Below are 17,687 nucleotides of genomic sequence, written 5' to 3'. Positions count from 1 at the left end.
CTAGCTTTGTTCCTGACTTTAAAAAAATTCTTCTAACTTTTCACCATGAAGTAACAGGTTTGCTTTCAATTTTTGGTAAATACCAAATATCAAATTAAGGAAGTTGTTCTCTTCTATTTTTCTAAGAGTTGTTTCTTAATTATCAATGAATGCTGAATTTATCAAATGCTTTTCTGTTAGATCGCATGCTTTTCTTTTGATTCTTTGACCATTGTGTATTATAGTATGAAAAATCATTAGAACGAATAATATATATTTGTGTTTTTCTTCTGGTTTTCTAATTTCCTTTCTCTTCCATCCTTTGGCAATTTGACATCTATTCAACCACATAAAGTTATCAGATTAAAATGAACTTCTTGACAATAACTATAGTGGATGTTTCTGACTGTGTCTGAGCTGAAACTGGTTAAGTGGTGTCAATTCACAGTACACCACAGGAAAGTCTGCAAGATCTTTTCTACATTCAGAGACGAGAGAGAGGGAAGTGCGAGGACAGTATACTGCTTGGTCTCCATCGCTTCAGACCCGTGCAGTAGGTGTGAATTCTCTGGAGAAGGTATGGTATCCACATTTCTGCATGGACCAGCGCATAGCATTGGCCTTATGTGGCCTGAAGGGTTAGCGATGTCACTCAGCATATCGAAGGTGTTTTACAGGTTTGGCAGCACTGACGACTGTTACGAAGAGAATATCTTCTCTCTGAGCTTCAGCAGAACAGTGGCAAGACAACGGGATGGCAAAGGGTTGCAGAGGCTCAGCAGACTCAGTAGGTACCCAGCAAATCCCTGAGGGACAGTGGCAGTTCCTAGTGTTGATTTATTCCTCAACACTTGTGAGACACCCTTATGACTTTCTAGCATCACTTAGGGTCTGGAGTGGAGGTAGGGAGCACATAGCCAGGAACATATTTGGGTTCAAATGTTAATGTAACTTTAGGCTCTTGGGGCTTTAGGAGTTAGGGCTCCATATCCCTATCTGCAGCATTCTAAGAGTTTTTTCACTTAAAGTTTTTGCATGTCAGTAAGATCTATTGTAGACCTTGCAGTACTCCTAAAGACTTACCAGAGACTATTTGGTGGATTTTATATTTGCCAGCTTATTTTTCACCAAGGGTCATGCACTGGCAGTTACACAGCAGAGAAAGAGTAAATGTGAAACATGCAAGCACATTTCGGGATTCTTTTGCTTTGTTCTTAATTTCCTTGCAAATGCTACATCCAACCGCAAAGTGCCAGACAGTAAATCTTAATTCTTTCCTGTTTCTACAGAAATTGAGGGTGCTTTCCTATGGGTTCTATCATCACTGGTTGACAGCTACGTGTTCCACAGACTGGATGGAAAAACCCAGCTGTATCTTTGTGTCTCTGAATGTCATTAACTAATTTTCAAGTATTCAATGAAACCACAGATATACTTGGCCAAGGATTTTCCCCCCTGAGTTTTAGAAAATATGCACATCTTAAGAAATATATTGCATATGTTCCTTACTCACTTACCACCAAATGTTCCAAATCTTGCATTACAGGAGTTAGAGACTGTCCAAAGAGCTTGTTGAACCATTTTTGAAAATGTTCTTTTACAAAAACAGGAAGTCACAATATACCAAATGTCAGGTAACTTTGAATTTCAGAGGAGCTGGATTAGGTTCAAAACTTTTGAAATCATAAATTTGAGCTGGTTCTAAATCAGAGTGTTGACTAGTCTCCTACTTTCTAATTATTTTTCCTCTTCTATGCTCATGTGTGTGTCTGTGTATGTATACAGTGCACATTTCTTATACACTCTAAAGTGCAGTGATGAGAGGAAGAAATTTCCATGTTTTGATTACATTAAATTTGGGGAGGAAGAAAAGCCATCTTGTGATTACAGACTCAGAAATTCAGACTTGGTATTTCAGAATCAGAGGATATTTAATCCTCTATAAGCAGTGTGATTTCGGTCTTGTTGTCTGTCATTGGTTAAAGCCACTGAAACTGGGGACATTTACACTTAATAATTTACTTTAGAGACTTATTTTGGCCAAGCGCAGTGGCTCATGTCTGTAATCCCAGGACTTTGAGAGGCCGAAGCGGGTGGATCACCTAAGGTCAGGAGTTCGAGACCAGCCTGATCAATATGGTGAAACCCTGTCTCTACTAAAAATACAAAAATTAGCCGAGCGTGGTGACGCACACCTGTAGTCTCAGCTACTCGGGAGGCTGAGACAGGAGAATTGCTTGAACCCAGGAGGCAGAGGTTGCAGTGAGCTGAGATCACACCATTGTACTCCAGCCTGGGCAAGAGAGAGAGACTTGGTCTCAAAAAAAAAAAAAATTATTTCACAGATTACCTAATATATTATTGAAAAAGGTGCTTTGTAAAGATAACGAAAAGTGTGTATGGTACATATTTTAGTCTGTTTGCGTTGCTAGGACAGAATACTGGAGACTGGGTAATGTGTAAACAATAGAAATTGATTTCTCGCAGTTCTGGAAGCTGGGGAGTCCAAGGGCAAGATGCAGGCATTTGATGTTTGGTGAGGGCCTTCTTGTTGCATCCTCACATGGCAGAAGGGGCGATACTGTGTCCTCACATGGCAGAAGGCTGAAGGGCAAGAAAAGGCCTAAACTAGTTCCTTCCAGCTCTTTTACAAGGCACCAATCCATTCATGAGGGTAGAGCCTGCACAACTTACTCACTTCCTACAAAGCCCCGCCTCTTAATACCGCTACAATGGAAATTAAGTTTCAACATGAAGTTTGAAGGAGACACATTCAAACAATGGCAGTGTATGTTATAGAGTTATTCTATGATTTTTTTTTTTTTTTTTTTTTTGGCTAGGGGTCAGGAGAGATACTTGGAAATATTCCAAGACCTGAAAACATAGCAAAAACCTGACATAATGCTATATTCTACATTTCCTTAATGGACAGAGCTATATAAGATGATTTAGAATGAGCAGTTGACTTTTGGAGAATGAAGAAGGCACTAGCTTCTTCACAATGTCCTGTACATTGGAGGAGGTAACTTTTGTTTAGTTAATAAAAATTTTAACTGAAGGTGTATTATGTGATCAGGTATGGGTATGTTTGGGATAAAAAGATGAATTTAAAATTAGCCTTGCCCTTCAAGAGTCTACACTAGAGTGGGAAACAGACAACTCATTGTTGTTTAAAGTGGAAAGTCCAATCGAAGTGCTTATATCAGGTATAGACGTTGTACAAAGGATTAACTGTGTCTGGGGGGGTGAGGGAGAGGTGGTGAGGAATTTACAGCACCTAGCACTGTGGATGGCATATAGTAGAGACTCAATAAATGTTAGTTCCCTTCTCTCCTTCCTTTAGGTATAATGTGTTGACTGTTATATACAAAGATTATGATGCCACTGTGTCCTAACAGCAAGGGATTTTGAATTTAGAATTCTTTTCTGGCCAGGTGGGGTGGCTCATACCTGTAATCCCAGCACTTTGGGAAGCCAAGGTGGGTGGATCACTTGAGGTCAGGAGGTTAAGACCAGCCTGGCCAACATGGTGAAACCCCATCTCTACAAAAAAATACAAAAATTAGACTTGATGGCCAGGCTTGATGGCGGGCTCCTGTAGTCTCAGCTACTTGGGAGGCTGAGTCAGGAGAATCGCTTGAATATGGGAGGTGGAGGTTGCAGTGAGCTGAGATTGCACCACTGCACTCCAGCCTGGGTGACAGAGCGAGACCCTGTCTCAAAAAAACAAAACAAAACAAAACAAAAGGAATTATTTTCTTATGGACAGTTAGCACTAATTCCTCTATATTTAGAAATTTTTGATTCTTCTGGGGACCAGTGACCAATATTTACAAAATTGTTCAATAGTTTAATGAGCAAGCTAGGAACAAAAAATAGACCCACAAATTAATAATCAACTATAAACCTGGCCCCTGATATAAATGTACCAGCCACATTTGTGAGGGTTCCTGAGCCAGGTTTCTGTTTTTATTTCATTTCAGCAGCATAGAAGGTCATCAAACTTCTAAAAGTAGCACTTATTAAACTTTTCCTAGGCCCTCAAAGAGCATAAGTGAATAAAGACCTACTCCTAGAGCTTGGGAGTGTGAAGGTTTGGTAGGGGGTGGATTGGAGAGAGATAGTGCGGAGAGGTCCAGTGCAAACACAAAATGTGTAGAGTCTCTGGTTGATTTAAAAGATGTATGCAAATGTTACACTCCATGCCATACTATATCTGTTTGCTTATGTAAATATGAAAATACTGCTTCAAGTTACCTACCAAGTGACTTAATTCCCTGAATCATTAAATACAATTGACGTCCAAGGAAGAAGAGCTGTGTTTCTTCTTTGACTCTCTGAGCCCCTCGTTCACCATTTTCAGCAACTTGATTTTTTTTTACAAAAATTAATTAATTAAAAAATGAACACATATCAGAAACTTGATCTTAATAACATATATATCTTAATATGTATGACAAAATTGATACATATTATGTATATGATATATAAATTAATATACAGCACTGGTTGTGTGACCAATGAATAAGCTGAAATTGTGGCTTGATTACTACATTCCTCATTTTCCACCTTTTGAAACATTCTGGCTTCTCATCCTAGTTCAGAAATAAGATGCAGGATTCGCACTCACTTCAGCAGCACAGACATCAGGTCTTACACATGATGGGGTGGAAACGTGTCTCTCTTGCTTGTCTCTCCAGAAAATCATCTCATTCCTTGTCACTTTCTTATTATCATAATGCCATACCGACTGTTCACTCTCCTCTCTCATTTATGTATTTCTTTCCACTTTTCAAAGCATTTTCATATACATTTTGTTATATGATTCTCCATGGTATTGAGGACAGGCATCCTTAGCCTCATTTGACTAGTAATAAACTAAGGTTTGGGGAGATTAAATTATTTACTCAAAGTTACATTCACTCAAAAGTATTTGCTCTGTATCTACTATGTGCCAGATCCTACACAATGAGCTAGAAACATCAAGGTGGATTAAACACAGTCCATGCCCCTAAAAGAGGAGACAGAAAAGTAATCAGGCAATTATAGGATCAAGGGATAAATACAATAATAGGGGTTAAGCAGAGGGCACTAAACATAAACCTTAGGGATACTCCTAATCCAAACTTGGGAGGTGAAGTGAGTAAAGGAAAATTCATGGGGTTAGTGATATCTAAACTGAGATCTGAAGGACAAGAAGATGAACCAGATGAAAATGATATTGAGGGGAGTGAAACTATAAACAGGAAACAGCAATATGCAAAGGCTCAGAGGAAGAAGAAATATACATCAGGGGAGCTGCTTTCAGCACAGTGTATAAAGTGTGACAAGGAGGCAAGGTTGCCCTGTTTAGTCACACAAGCTGTGCACTGCACTACTCCAGCAGTCAACATTCATTCACAGACTAGGCTGGGAATGGCATCCTCCAGAGTTGAGCAATGTGGCTTCTCTGCAAGAAGAATGATGGGTGGGGAGTGTGAGGACTCTGAACATCATACATACTGAGGTGTTTGTAAACAGGCTGAAGGCAATGGAAAGCCATTGGAGGGGTTGTGGCATGATCAGGCTTGCCTTTCAGAAGGTTGTTCTGCCTATACTGTGGAGAATAGATCCAGGGAAACCAATGCTTATCAGCCTTCCAATCAGTAGATAAACATTGAGAGTGGCCTGGAGCGAGGTCCAGGAAGATCAGAGTTAGGGACAGATTTAAGAGATCTGAAGAACATGGATTCACAAGACTCGGTGACTGGCAGGACGTGAGAGGTGAGCGGGAAACAGAGGAACCAAGTGTGAGCTCCAGCATTTGTTCTTAGATCAACCCTGGGTCCAGGGTGGTGTCATTTACTGAGAGTGGGGGAACAGTGGAGGAGGAAGATTATTAATTTTTGTTTTGGACAGGCTGAGTATGAGGTGATTTTGAGACATCCAAGAGAGAAGCAGGCAGCTGGGTGGGACTGGAGATCAGGAGAAACATGGAGGATCTAAGACAGAATGTCATCAGCATGGACCTGTGTGGAACTGATCAGAGTCACTGTGGTTTCAGGACAGTAGGCTCGGGGCACCCTGTGGAGTGGTGGAGGAGGTAAGGAAGTGGAGATCAGAAAAAAAGGAGACGTTTATTTTGAGAAGTTTGGCTGTGAAGGAGAAGAAAGAGGGGCATTTAAATTTTGTGAATTTGGGCCTGCTGAGGTGGGTCATGCCTGTCATCCAAGCACTTTGGGAGGCCGAGGTGGGCAGATCACTTGAGGACAGGAGTTTGAGACCAGCCTGGCCAACATGGTGAAACTCTGTCTCTACCAAAAATACAAAAATTAGCTGGGCGTGGTGGTGAACACCTGTAATCCCAGCTACTTGGGAAGCTGAGACAGGAGAATCACTTGAACCCAGGAGGTGGAGGTTGCAGTGAGCTGAGACTGTACCACTGCATTCCAGCCTGGGTGACAAGAGTGAGACTTCGTCTCAAAAATAAAGTAAAATAAAATAAAATAAAATAAAATGTGAATTTGGGCTATCATTTTTCTGCAGGAAGGTTGAGAATGCTTGCTGAGACTCTGCAGTGTCCTAGTGAAGTTTAAAGACCATAATTGCATGCTAAAACGCCCAGTCAGGGTTTTTTCTCTTTTAAAGGAGCTTGGTGCTTTTATCTACATTTATTTGCAGCTTCTCTTCTTTCCTCCCCCCGTTATCCCTCTGTATTCTATGGTGAATCTTACTTTCTCACCTTCCATTGTTTTATTTTTTCCAGGACAACTATCTGAAGAAGTTAAAAATAAACGGAATAACATTTTTAAAACCACAGTAAAAGGCAGAAGTTTTAATGCAAAACAAACAAAATAATCATTTGAGCAATGTCTCACAGGAAAAACTTATTAATACTTCATTTCTAAATCATCGTAATAACTTACTTCTTTTTTTTTTTTCTTTTTTAAGGCAGGGTCTGGTTCTGTTGCCCATGCTGGAGTGCAGTGGCATGATATAGTTCACTGCAGCCTCCACCTATTGGGCTCAAACCATCCTCCCACCTCAGCCTCCCAAGTAGCTGGGACTGCGCCAAGCCCTGCTAATTTTTGTATTTTTGGTAAAGATGGGGTCTTACCATGTTGCCCAGTCTGGTCTCAAGTTCCTGAGCTCAAGCGATCCTCCCGCCTCAGCCTCCCAAAATGCTGGGATTATAAGTGTGAGCCACCGTGCCTGGCTAACTTACTCTTTCTACTTGTTCTATTTCTCAACATTTTTTTGTGTGTTGTTGGTTTTTACACTTTTTGTAGGAGGTGAGATTACAAGTAGGCATTCACAGAAAAACTTAGTATATATTGAGTAGAAGTGCCAGCTAGTATTGCCTTCAATTGCATGCTTTTAAAATCAAACAGTTTGTCATTATTTATCGAATTTATGCAGAGAAGTGTAAGGCATGTCTAGTACCCATTAGAAGTTTATAATGAGGGAAACAACACATATAAAAAACAAAGCATATGAAATTATGGAAGGCCAACACCCATAAAACAAAGAGAATAGATGAACAATAGATGAAATAAAACAATTAAATACTTAATCGAATGATACTGATTATAAGTTTGTTAGCAGGTCAAGGAAAATAAAGATCGAGAGCCAAGGAAGGCATTCCCTGGGATAAAGATCATAAATTTCAACAAATCAACACTAAAAGTAACTTTATAATATTGATTTAAAAAAACCGTATTTCTTCAATTCTAAGGTGTCATCTTTTCACATTTTAATATCACAGATGTAACAGCTAACATTCATCTTGCACTTACTTTGTACCGGGTTCCCTTATGTGTGCTTTACATGTGCTGACTCATAGAATCTGGGACATTCCATGGAGTGAAAAATTTCCTCTTCTGCTCTCTAAAAAGTTGTCATTAAACCAATGTTACAAACTTAAACTCCATGACTGTTTAGAATCCAGGCACCACTGTAGGTGCAGAAATAAATAGTGTTTACAGATACACATTAATAAAAATTACATTGAGGAAATGTTCTAATTTCCTTAGCCTAGATTGATAGGCCCTTGGTTTTGTTTTGTGAAGGTCATTTGATACCCCTAAGACATCTGTGGATCTTCTGTAACTTAGTCATTCAGTCAAGGGGCACAATAGTTTCAAAACAGAAAAGTCTCCGTGCATCAAGATTTAACCTCATGCAGTAATCATCATTATCTGCCTCTGCTTGTGGTTTGCACCCAGGTCAGGGAGATGGTTCTGATTTATTTACAAACAGGGATGAACTATCTAAGCCACCAGTGTGAAGCCAAAATATATAATTATATTGGGTTGGGTTCTCCAGGCAACGGTCTCTGAGATGGAGAATTGCGTGCAGGTTATTTACTGGGGCATGTTTTCAGGCACAACCCTGGTGGGGATGAGAGGAGCAGGACTGGGTAGAAGAAGTTGATCTGTGATGCATTTGCAGCACAGGCCCCAGCAGATCCCAGAGGGAATATTGGAGCTAAGATGTGCTTTCGGAGATGTCCTTAGTTGAGGCAAAAGGGGCTGGGCCTTTGTATCCTCACATTCATGGGATATGAATAGTTCCAAGGGAGGGCTTGTAATGAGGTGAGATGGTTGCTTTTGACTGAGGAGATGTGTATAAGAGACAGGGGTAATTCCTGAAGGAAGAATCAGCTTCAAGCTATCAGCAGGCAACACTCCCTGCAGCTGGGGGCATAAAGGCTTTGGTCCTGAATGTGGGAACTGGGTGGCACACTACAGCATCCGCGACAGTGAAATACTGTGTATTCATAAGTTTATATGTTGATATGGTTTGACTGTGTCCCCACCCAAATCTCATCTTAAATTGTAGCTCTTATAATTCCCTCTTATCGTGGGAGGGACCTGGTGGGAGGTAATTCAGTCATGGGGGTGGGTCTTTCCCATGCGGTTCTCATGATAGTGAATAAGTCTCATGAGATCTGATGGTTTTATAAAGGGGAGTTCCCCTACACAAGCTCTATTCCCTGCCACCATGTAAGACATGACTTTGCTCCTCTTTTGTCTTCTGCCATGATTGTGAGGCCTCCCCAGCCATGTGGACCTGTGAGTCAATTAAACCTCTTTTCTTTATAAATTACCCAGTCTCGGGCAGTCCTTTATAGCAGCATGAAAATGGACTAATACATATGTTTTATATAAACATATAAAATACAAACACAGATATACAGATAAACACATACATTTATGTGTACATTTATATTTACAAAATTTAAAAAAGCATATATCAAGTAAATAAAACAACCATAGCGAAATGTGATATGGTATACTGGGTAGATTTAGTAGAGTAGCTATGGTCACTATAGTACAGTGGGTCTCAGCCTTGCTCTTTAGGGAATATTTTTGAAATTTGAGACAGCATATCTGGTTGTCACAAAGAGTGGAATGCTCAAGCATCTATTGATTAGAAATTAAAGATGGTAGGTGTCCTGGAATGTGGTCTTTCAAATGTCCCACTGGATATTCATGTAGGTAAAAATCTGTTTGCAATTATCTTAGCCTGGAACTTAACCCATTTTAAATATAAACACGATGTTTTAGTTTAGATTTTTTCATTCTAGGAATGTAACTATGTTGTGGTGTCAGTCAGGATCTAGTTGGGAAAACAAACTACATTACTATTATTTTTTGAGATGGAGTCTTGCTCTGTCACCCAGGCTGGAGTGCAGTGTCATGATCTCTGCACCCTGCAACCTCCACCTCCCGGGTTCAAACGATTCTCCTGCCTCAGCCTCCTGAGTAGCTGGGATTACAGGTACCCGCCACCACATCCAGCTAATTTTTGTATTTTCAGTAGAGACAGGGTTTCACCATGTTGGTCAGGCTGGTCTCGAACTCTTGACCTCAAGTGATCCGCCGGCTTCAGCTGCCCAAAGTGCTGGGATTACAAGTGTGAGCACTGTGCCCGGCCCAACCTACATTATTTTAACAGAAATAACATTTTCTTGTTTGCCCCGAGAATATGTGTCAGCAGCACTTTGTGGATGCGGTATTTACCCTGAGATAACTTTGCCATGAAATATCTCACTTTTATTATTTTTGCATTGCTCTAACATATCGACCTTGCAAACAAAAGACGTCATTCTATTTATAGCGTTCGGTTTCTAGTAGTGGCGTTTCCATTTACAAAATATAGTAATTCTCGATCACTGAAAATGTCAAATTCTAGAAAATGTAGCATTCCTACACATGATGTTAACAGCGTTCTCGAACAGTTGTTGGCTGAAGAGTCACTTGATGATATCCGATTTTTCTGAAATAGATGATTTTGATGTTAGTTCTATTTAGCAATAACTCCAAGAACAGTTTTTAGATTTTATTTTCACATTGAAAATCAGATTTGCTTCAACCTCAAAGAGCGTGTTTATGTAAAATATTAAATGAGTGCAGGCAGTGAGCGATACTTTTTGTTGTTGTTGTTGAGACAGAGTTTCGCTCTTGTTGCCCGGGCCGGAGTGCAACGGTGCGATTTCAGCTCACCGCAACCTCCACCTCCTGGGTTCAAGCGATTCTCCTGCCTCAGCTTCCCTAGTAGCTGGGATTACAGGCGCACACCACCATACTCAGCTAATTTTTTTTTTTTTTTTTGTATTTTTGGTAGGTACAGGGTTTCACCATGTTAGCCAGGCAGGTCTTGAACTCCTGACCTCAGGTGATCCGCCCTCTTCGGCCTCCCAAAGTGCTGGGATTACAACTACGAGCCACCGCGCCCAGGCAGCTATACTTTTGTTTCTAAACAAAAAAAGGGTTAATATGGAGAATTGTTTAAATAGTCCCATTTAATAGGGGGAATTGTTTAAATAGGTGTTAGAGGACTGAAAAAGCAAAAAGGGAGCACAGATACAGTACCTTTAAGAAGCAGCTATCACCAGTAGGGCTGGGGACAATGGGAAAAGGTTAGTTATTAGAATTCAAAGTTTGGAAGAGGGGCCCTTTTCTTCTCTTCATGTCTTCATTCCTGAAGGGTCTGAATCCATTTTTTAATCCTTTTAAAAAATTATAGTAGCTTCCATCAACTTTTACTATAGGATATGGAAGTGCTAAGAGGTACCACAGAAAATCCAGAACATTGTCCTTCCTGTCCCCGTCGTCCTCCCTGTTCCCACTGTGTTGTAGCAAACCAGTTTCCTCTTGTTAATGGGAATCAGTAACCCCACCCAGAGAGTAACTCCGGCTTTGCCTGTTGTTTCCATAGCATGTGGAACCGAAAGTGGACACATCCCAGTCTTAGCTTCCAATTCAATGAAACCATAATTGTGATCCCTGGTGGGAACCCTCTCTTGGGAAGTAACACCCCCAAACCAGCAGAGCTCAAAGTTACAGGCACTGGAAGCAAACACTGGATGAGCGGATTATTGGGGGTAATGATGAGAAGAACCACTTCTACTACAACCACCACTCCCTTCTCCCTCCCAGCCCCACCCTTGATTCTTGGACCTTGTATTTTGGGGGAAGCAGTACTATGTACTGACTCCTGACTCAAAGCATTTTCTGTATCCTCCGAGAGGTAACTTCACTATTTTAGTGTGCTATTTCCCAACTGGTGCCGGAACTCAGTCTTCAGTAGAACTCCATCATCCTTCCAGGTCAGCTGCTTCTGGCAGCTGAGGTATAGATAAGACTGGAGAATTCAATTTGCATGAGTCCATTGCTGCATTTCTTTTGCCATGAGTTCCTCAGAAAGAAGTAATATTGTGTAGACTATATAACGGTGAATAAGATACAACATAAGTCATGGATGGTAGTTCTGTCAGAAACACTCTCTGGGCCAGGCGTAGTGGCTTATGCCTGGAATTCCAGCACTTTGGGAGGCCGAGGCAGGCAGATTACCTAAGGTCAGGAGTTCCAAGACCAGCCTGGCCAACATGGTGAAACCCCGTCTTTACTAAAAATGCAAAAATTAGCCAGACGTGGTGGCGCATGCCTGTAGTCCCAGCTACTTTGGAGGCTGAGGCAGGAGAATCACTTGAACCCAGGAGGTGGAGGTTGCAGTGAACCGAGATCATGCCACTGCACTCCAACCTGGGCAACAGAGCAAGACTCCATCTCCAAAAAGAAAAGAAACACTCGCTGGGCACAAATCCACATCAGCCGGGCATGGAGGCTCACACCTATAATCCCAGCACTTTGGGAGGCTGAGGTGGGTGGATCACTTGAGGCCAGGGGTTTGAGACCAGCCTGGTCAACATGATGAAACGCTGTCTGTACTAAAAGTACAAAAATTAGCTGGGCGTGTTGGCGCACTCCTGTGATCCCAGCTATGCAGAATGCTGAGGCAACAGAATCGCTTGAACCTGGGAGGCAGAGATTACAGTGAGCTGAGATCATACCACTGCACTCCAGCCTGGGCAACAGAGCAAGACCCTACCTCAAAAAAAAAAAAAAAAAAAAGCAAGCAAGCAAGCAAGCAAAAGAAAACAAATTGATATCCACAATATGTGTCTACTTTAGTGAAGACAAGTAACTGTTCCCTCCATAAAGGAAGGGTTCCAATATAACCAATTTGCTACCACGTGGCTGACTAGTCTCCCTTGGAAATGGTGCTTCTCAATGTGTGATTTCTGATGTTGTCAGATATCAGCCTTACTGCAGAGAAGCCTAAGATGTGAAGCCCAAGGATAGTCTTTATTCCTGACTCCATGGCGACTTTGAGCAAGCACTGCAGTAGGTGGAGAAAGAGGCCCACTCCACCGAATGTGTCACTCACCTAATTACTGAAAGCCTTCTCAGAGTAGATGCTCTATGGTGAGCATTCACATGGCACACAAATTCCTCACACTTTGTGCCCATTCTGAAAGGTGCACCCACAAACCTCTTTCCCAGACCACCTCGTCTTTCCAAGTTGCTGACCATTCAGCAAAACCATCAATAATTGCCTGTGAATGAGTGTAGATCTATACCTCTGACCATCTCTCTCAATCCAGACAAAGTAGAGACTAGGTGCACTGCTGGAAATTTCTTGCACTGAGAAAATTTCCCTTCAGTACTGTCATCAGGGGGCATTCCTTATTGAGATTGTGATGCTGGAATAGACCACTTCCAGCTTGTGCCCGTATATTTAGGAGAACTGTCTGTAAATAGTTAACTGGTCTTAAGAAATTCCCCATAAAGTTGAAGATAAGGAGGCACTAGGAGTAAGTATCAAAGGAATCTGAGCCACCGGCTAAGGCAACTTGTGCTTTCTGGACCTGCTTAAGCTCAGTCTCTTACAAACCATTTCCATTTGATGAGGAATTACTCTTGTGTATGTCCAGTCTTATGGATTGGTGGATCAGATAACACTCAGTTCATAATGAGCAGCTGAGCTTGCAGTCACTTGATTGTCTCATGGCCAGTCATTCAAATTCACTTAGCAAGCTAGAGACCATTCCTCAAATAGAAAATTGTTATCTGCAGAAGAGGGCATGGCTTGCTTTACAACTAAGGAATTGTAGATCTAATCAAGGTTCACCAGAGGCTCTATATAGCATCCTTATTTGCCACAGACACTTTAAGTATCATTGGATTCCTCTGGGTCATCAAATCCTGCTACAGATATTTCTTCTCCCCTTACTCCTAATAAAAAATTCCAGCCTTATGGGTTGCTGTATAAATGGGTCACAGTATCACACTCAAATGTGGTACGTATTGCCTCTAAAATCCAAAGATACCCAGAAAGTATTGTGTCTCTTTTCTTAGTGGTAGATGGTAAAAGGTGAAGTAATTTTTTGTCTTTTACCTTGGAGAGAATATCCTGGTGTTTTCTAGACCACTGGACCTCCAGAAACTTCACTAAGGTGATGAATTTTCTTGGGGTTTATAACCCAATCTCTGGCTCACATGTGTGTTGTTAAGGCAGCTAAAATATTTGTTACTTCCTGTGTATCAGGACCAATCAGTTTGATGTCTTTAACGTAGTGATCAAGACCTGTGCAGATGAGATTATGCCAGCGAGTGGGAGTGTTTACATCCCCTACAGAAGACTGTAAAGGTGTACTGTTGGCCTTGCCATATACAAGAAAACAACTTTTGGTGAAAATTGAAATAGATAAAAAGCATTTGCGACATCAATAGTGCACACCAGGTGCCTAGGGCTGTGTTGCTTTGTTGCAGTAAAGACAGCATATACAGAATAGCAGCTGCAACTGACATTACCATTTGATTAAGTTTACAACTTAATAACAAATCATAGTTATTCTCTAAGATCTTTTGCATAGGCCAAACAGGTGAGTTAAATGGGGATGTGACAGTATTATCATTCTGGTATCTTCTACATCTTTTCTGGTGGTAGTAATTTCTACATATTTCCAGGGATTGAGCACTGTTGTTGGTTTTCTATTCTGGTATCAAGAGGAAATTCCAGAGGCTTCCATTTGGCCTGTCTTACCATAATAAACTTTACTATGTGGGTCAGAGAAGTGATGTTGGGATTCTGTTAGTTACTGAGTATGTCTATTCTAATTAAGAGTTGAGGAGATAACTATAGTTTGGGTGTGCAGAGCTACTGGATCCACACTGATTTGTACTTGGTTAAAAAATTTCATTTATCACCTACCATAGATCCCCATTTCGATTGGTGGATCCAGTGGTGTTTGCAATTCTCAGGAATTAGCATTAATTCAGAAGCAGTGTCAGTGATCCCTCAAATGTCTGGGTATTTCCTTTTTACCCAGTACTCGCTCAGCCTAGAAAAAGACATCAGATTCCTTTGGATAAGGCTTGGATGAGGATTTGTAGTATATATTTATGACAATGCTGCAAGACCCTCCTGAAGGGAACCAGCTTCCCTTTTAATCAAGGAGCTCCGTGTCTGTGAACTCATTTAGGTATGGAAACTGAATGAAAGATAATTTCATTTTGATGGCTCAAGGGAGCTTTCAGGCGGCAGACCTAGAGTTTTGTCTGTTGTAAAGATCAACGGCTATTTCCAAAGTCTGCCCGTCTATTTCATTCCTAGGACAACCTAGGGCACTGGCAGATATACCTGTAGGTTAAGACCTTTAAGTGCTACTTTGTCTCTGCTGTCCATTACAGTAAACGTGCCCACCTTGTCTCTGCCAGCTAAGTGCTGCCTCTTGGCCATTGCTGTCGCAGGATCCCACAAATATAAAAATCAAGGAGCCATCTCAATGAAAGCATCTCCCACCATCATATCCAGCGACTAGAGAGTTTTTCTGATATTCTCTCTCAAATGTCTTTCTTTCTTTCCTCCCTCCCTCCCTCCCTCCCTTCCTTCCTTCCTTTCTTCCTTCCTTCTTGCTTGACAGAGTCTTGCTTTATTGCCCAGGCTGGAATGCAATGGCATGACCTCGGCTCACTTCAACCTCTGCCTCCTGGGTTCAAGTGATTCTCCTGACTCAGCCTCCCGAGTAGCTGGGACTACAGGTGCGTGCTACCACGCCTGGCTAATTTTTTGTATTTTTAGTAGAGACAGGGTTTCACCATGTTGGCCAGGCTGGTCTCGAACTCCTGACCTCAGGTGATCCACCTGCCTCAGTCTCCCAAAGTACTGGGATTACAGGCGTGAGCCATGGTGTCCGGCCTGTATTTTTCAGTGCTTCAGTATAAAGGTCATCATCTGGCTCTCCAGGAATATGTAGGGGTTAGTTGTACAGATTATACATGATAAAATTATTCCAACATTCCCATCTCCACAAACCTTTGGATTTCTTTCTCTACATTATACCAGCGGCATTCTGGCATCTCAAGTTCACCGAATATAGTCCCCCGCTGAGTCTGAGTCTCATTTAATGAAGTAAACAAACTGTTTGAATCACTGTCAGAGTACTGGCTAACACATTAAAAGCAGACCTTCTGATAAATGTAGTCATATCAATAAATTTTGCCAAATCCTCTGCTCCCTATTTTATTTGAAACTTGGCCACGAGTTGTTCAACCTTTCACAAAGTCATGTCACCTATGACAACACCGATCTTGATATTTGAATCGCTAACACTATGTATTCACATCTGTCTGCATTTGTAATTCTCATTCACAAAGCCTCTCCATAGAGGTGGAAGCATCTTACTGCTTCGTTTTGTTAGAAGACAAAGAGAGTTGTGTTGTACCATTTACCTACTGAAATACATATTGATTATAAATTACTTTCCTTTAATTTTTCCTTTATTGTACAATTAGGACAATATATTGTTGCTGGGTTTTTTTTTTTTTTTTAAATTTGTACAGGTAGGTAATATTATCCACAAATTACTTTTCAGGATAGTAAGGGGAGTGTTAAAAATACTAGTTACAAAAAGAAGATGATGATCTGATTGGGCGGAGAACTGCTGCCTCCCCACATTGGCCCCAGGAACTTAGGTGCAGGCATGTCTGCGATGAATCAAATTGGATCTTGAGTGAATCTTCCAGATTAAGTCATATGTTATCACTCTTCTGAAAGATGGCTCTATTTTAGTAGAGAATGCAGGGTCCTATTCAGTTTACTTACAAAGCCATGCAGGATGTTCAGTAAATAGACATACAAATAACAGCAGTGAAGAACTGACTCATAGATGCAACATAAACAATCTGTTGTATGTCTGAGAAAGGCCTTGTAAGGAATTTTTTTGTTTGTTTCCATGCAACATTGATAATAGAGGAGTGGAAGCCAGGAACAAGGTTCCCTGGTTCTTCTTGTCTGCATGATCTGAATTATAATCCACAGGACTAATAAAGGTACATTTGGGATTTAGCTGCTTTGACAACCAGAGTGGCTGCACGGTAAATGTGAGGATATTAATGCTCCTTTCTCTCCTGTCTCACGTGCAACCTTTGGGGGAGGTTCTAAGAGTAGGGAGGAAGACTGGACATTTGGTTTGTGAATATACAGGAGAGGTAGATGTTTGGTCTTGACCAGAGAATTCTGTAGCTCTAGTTTGCTCTTCAAAGCTGTTCAATGCTGCCCTACAGGTTTGCTCTATGGCCTGCCAGGGGCACACGGGGCTGCCTGGGAGCACTTCCTCTCCACTTGCTTACTTCATTCTGCCTCCTCCAGATCTCAACTCCTGTCACTTTCTCAGGGAAGCCTGCCCTCAACCCACCAGTCTGGTCTGATTCCTTTGTTGTGGGTTCACTTCAGAAGCATGTTTTCCCTTGAGATCCCTTATCTCAGTTTGTAATTACATTCATTAGCAGAGACTATGTGGTTTATGTTGGCATCTTCTGAGAGCAGGTTATCTTATTTATGCTCTCTGTTTATTCCCGTGCCTAGCCAGTGCCTAACAAGGTAGGGACTCAGTACATAGCTGTTCAATGAATAAGTGTTTGCTCCAAATTCCAGAACTATCAACAGTTACTATGCTTACGAATATGACCGTTGTGTCTGCAGCCCATGGTGTTTGACAGCTGTCATCTATTTATTGAAGAGCTTGGTAACTTGGGGTTTTGTAGAAATCAGTAAGGACTGGTGGGAACACCCAAAAGCCCCATCAACTTGGTGATTTAGGACTGCTTTGCTTCTCCAGGAACTCCACTCCACCCCCATCAGCAAAACCAAACCCAGGGTGTTCGAATTTAACAATAGTATGTGTGTGTGCACGTGTGTATGTGTGTGTGTGTGTGTGTGTGTTTAGCTGGAAGATGGCTGGAGAACAAGGTGGAAGGGTCAGAGTTTCGGTTCCCTCCACCCATAAATGTTTGAGAAACACCCTCTAAAGAATCCACTGCCTCCTGGCATTAAACAAAGAGAGCATCGGAATTGCAGTCCCTGGCGAGGTGGGATCG

Source organism: Mandrillus leucophaeus, unplaced genomic scaffold (genome assembly GCF_000951045.1).
Source record: "Mandrillus leucophaeus isolate KB7577 unplaced genomic scaffold, Mleu.le_1.0 Scaffold1093, whole genome shotgun sequence".
In the NCBI taxonomy this organism is placed as follows: Eukaryota; Metazoa; Chordata; class Mammalia; order Primates; family Cercopithecidae; genus Mandrillus; species Mandrillus leucophaeus.
The sequence above is the reverse complement of the archived record's forward strand: the minus strand, read 5'-3'. Positions refer to the sequence as shown.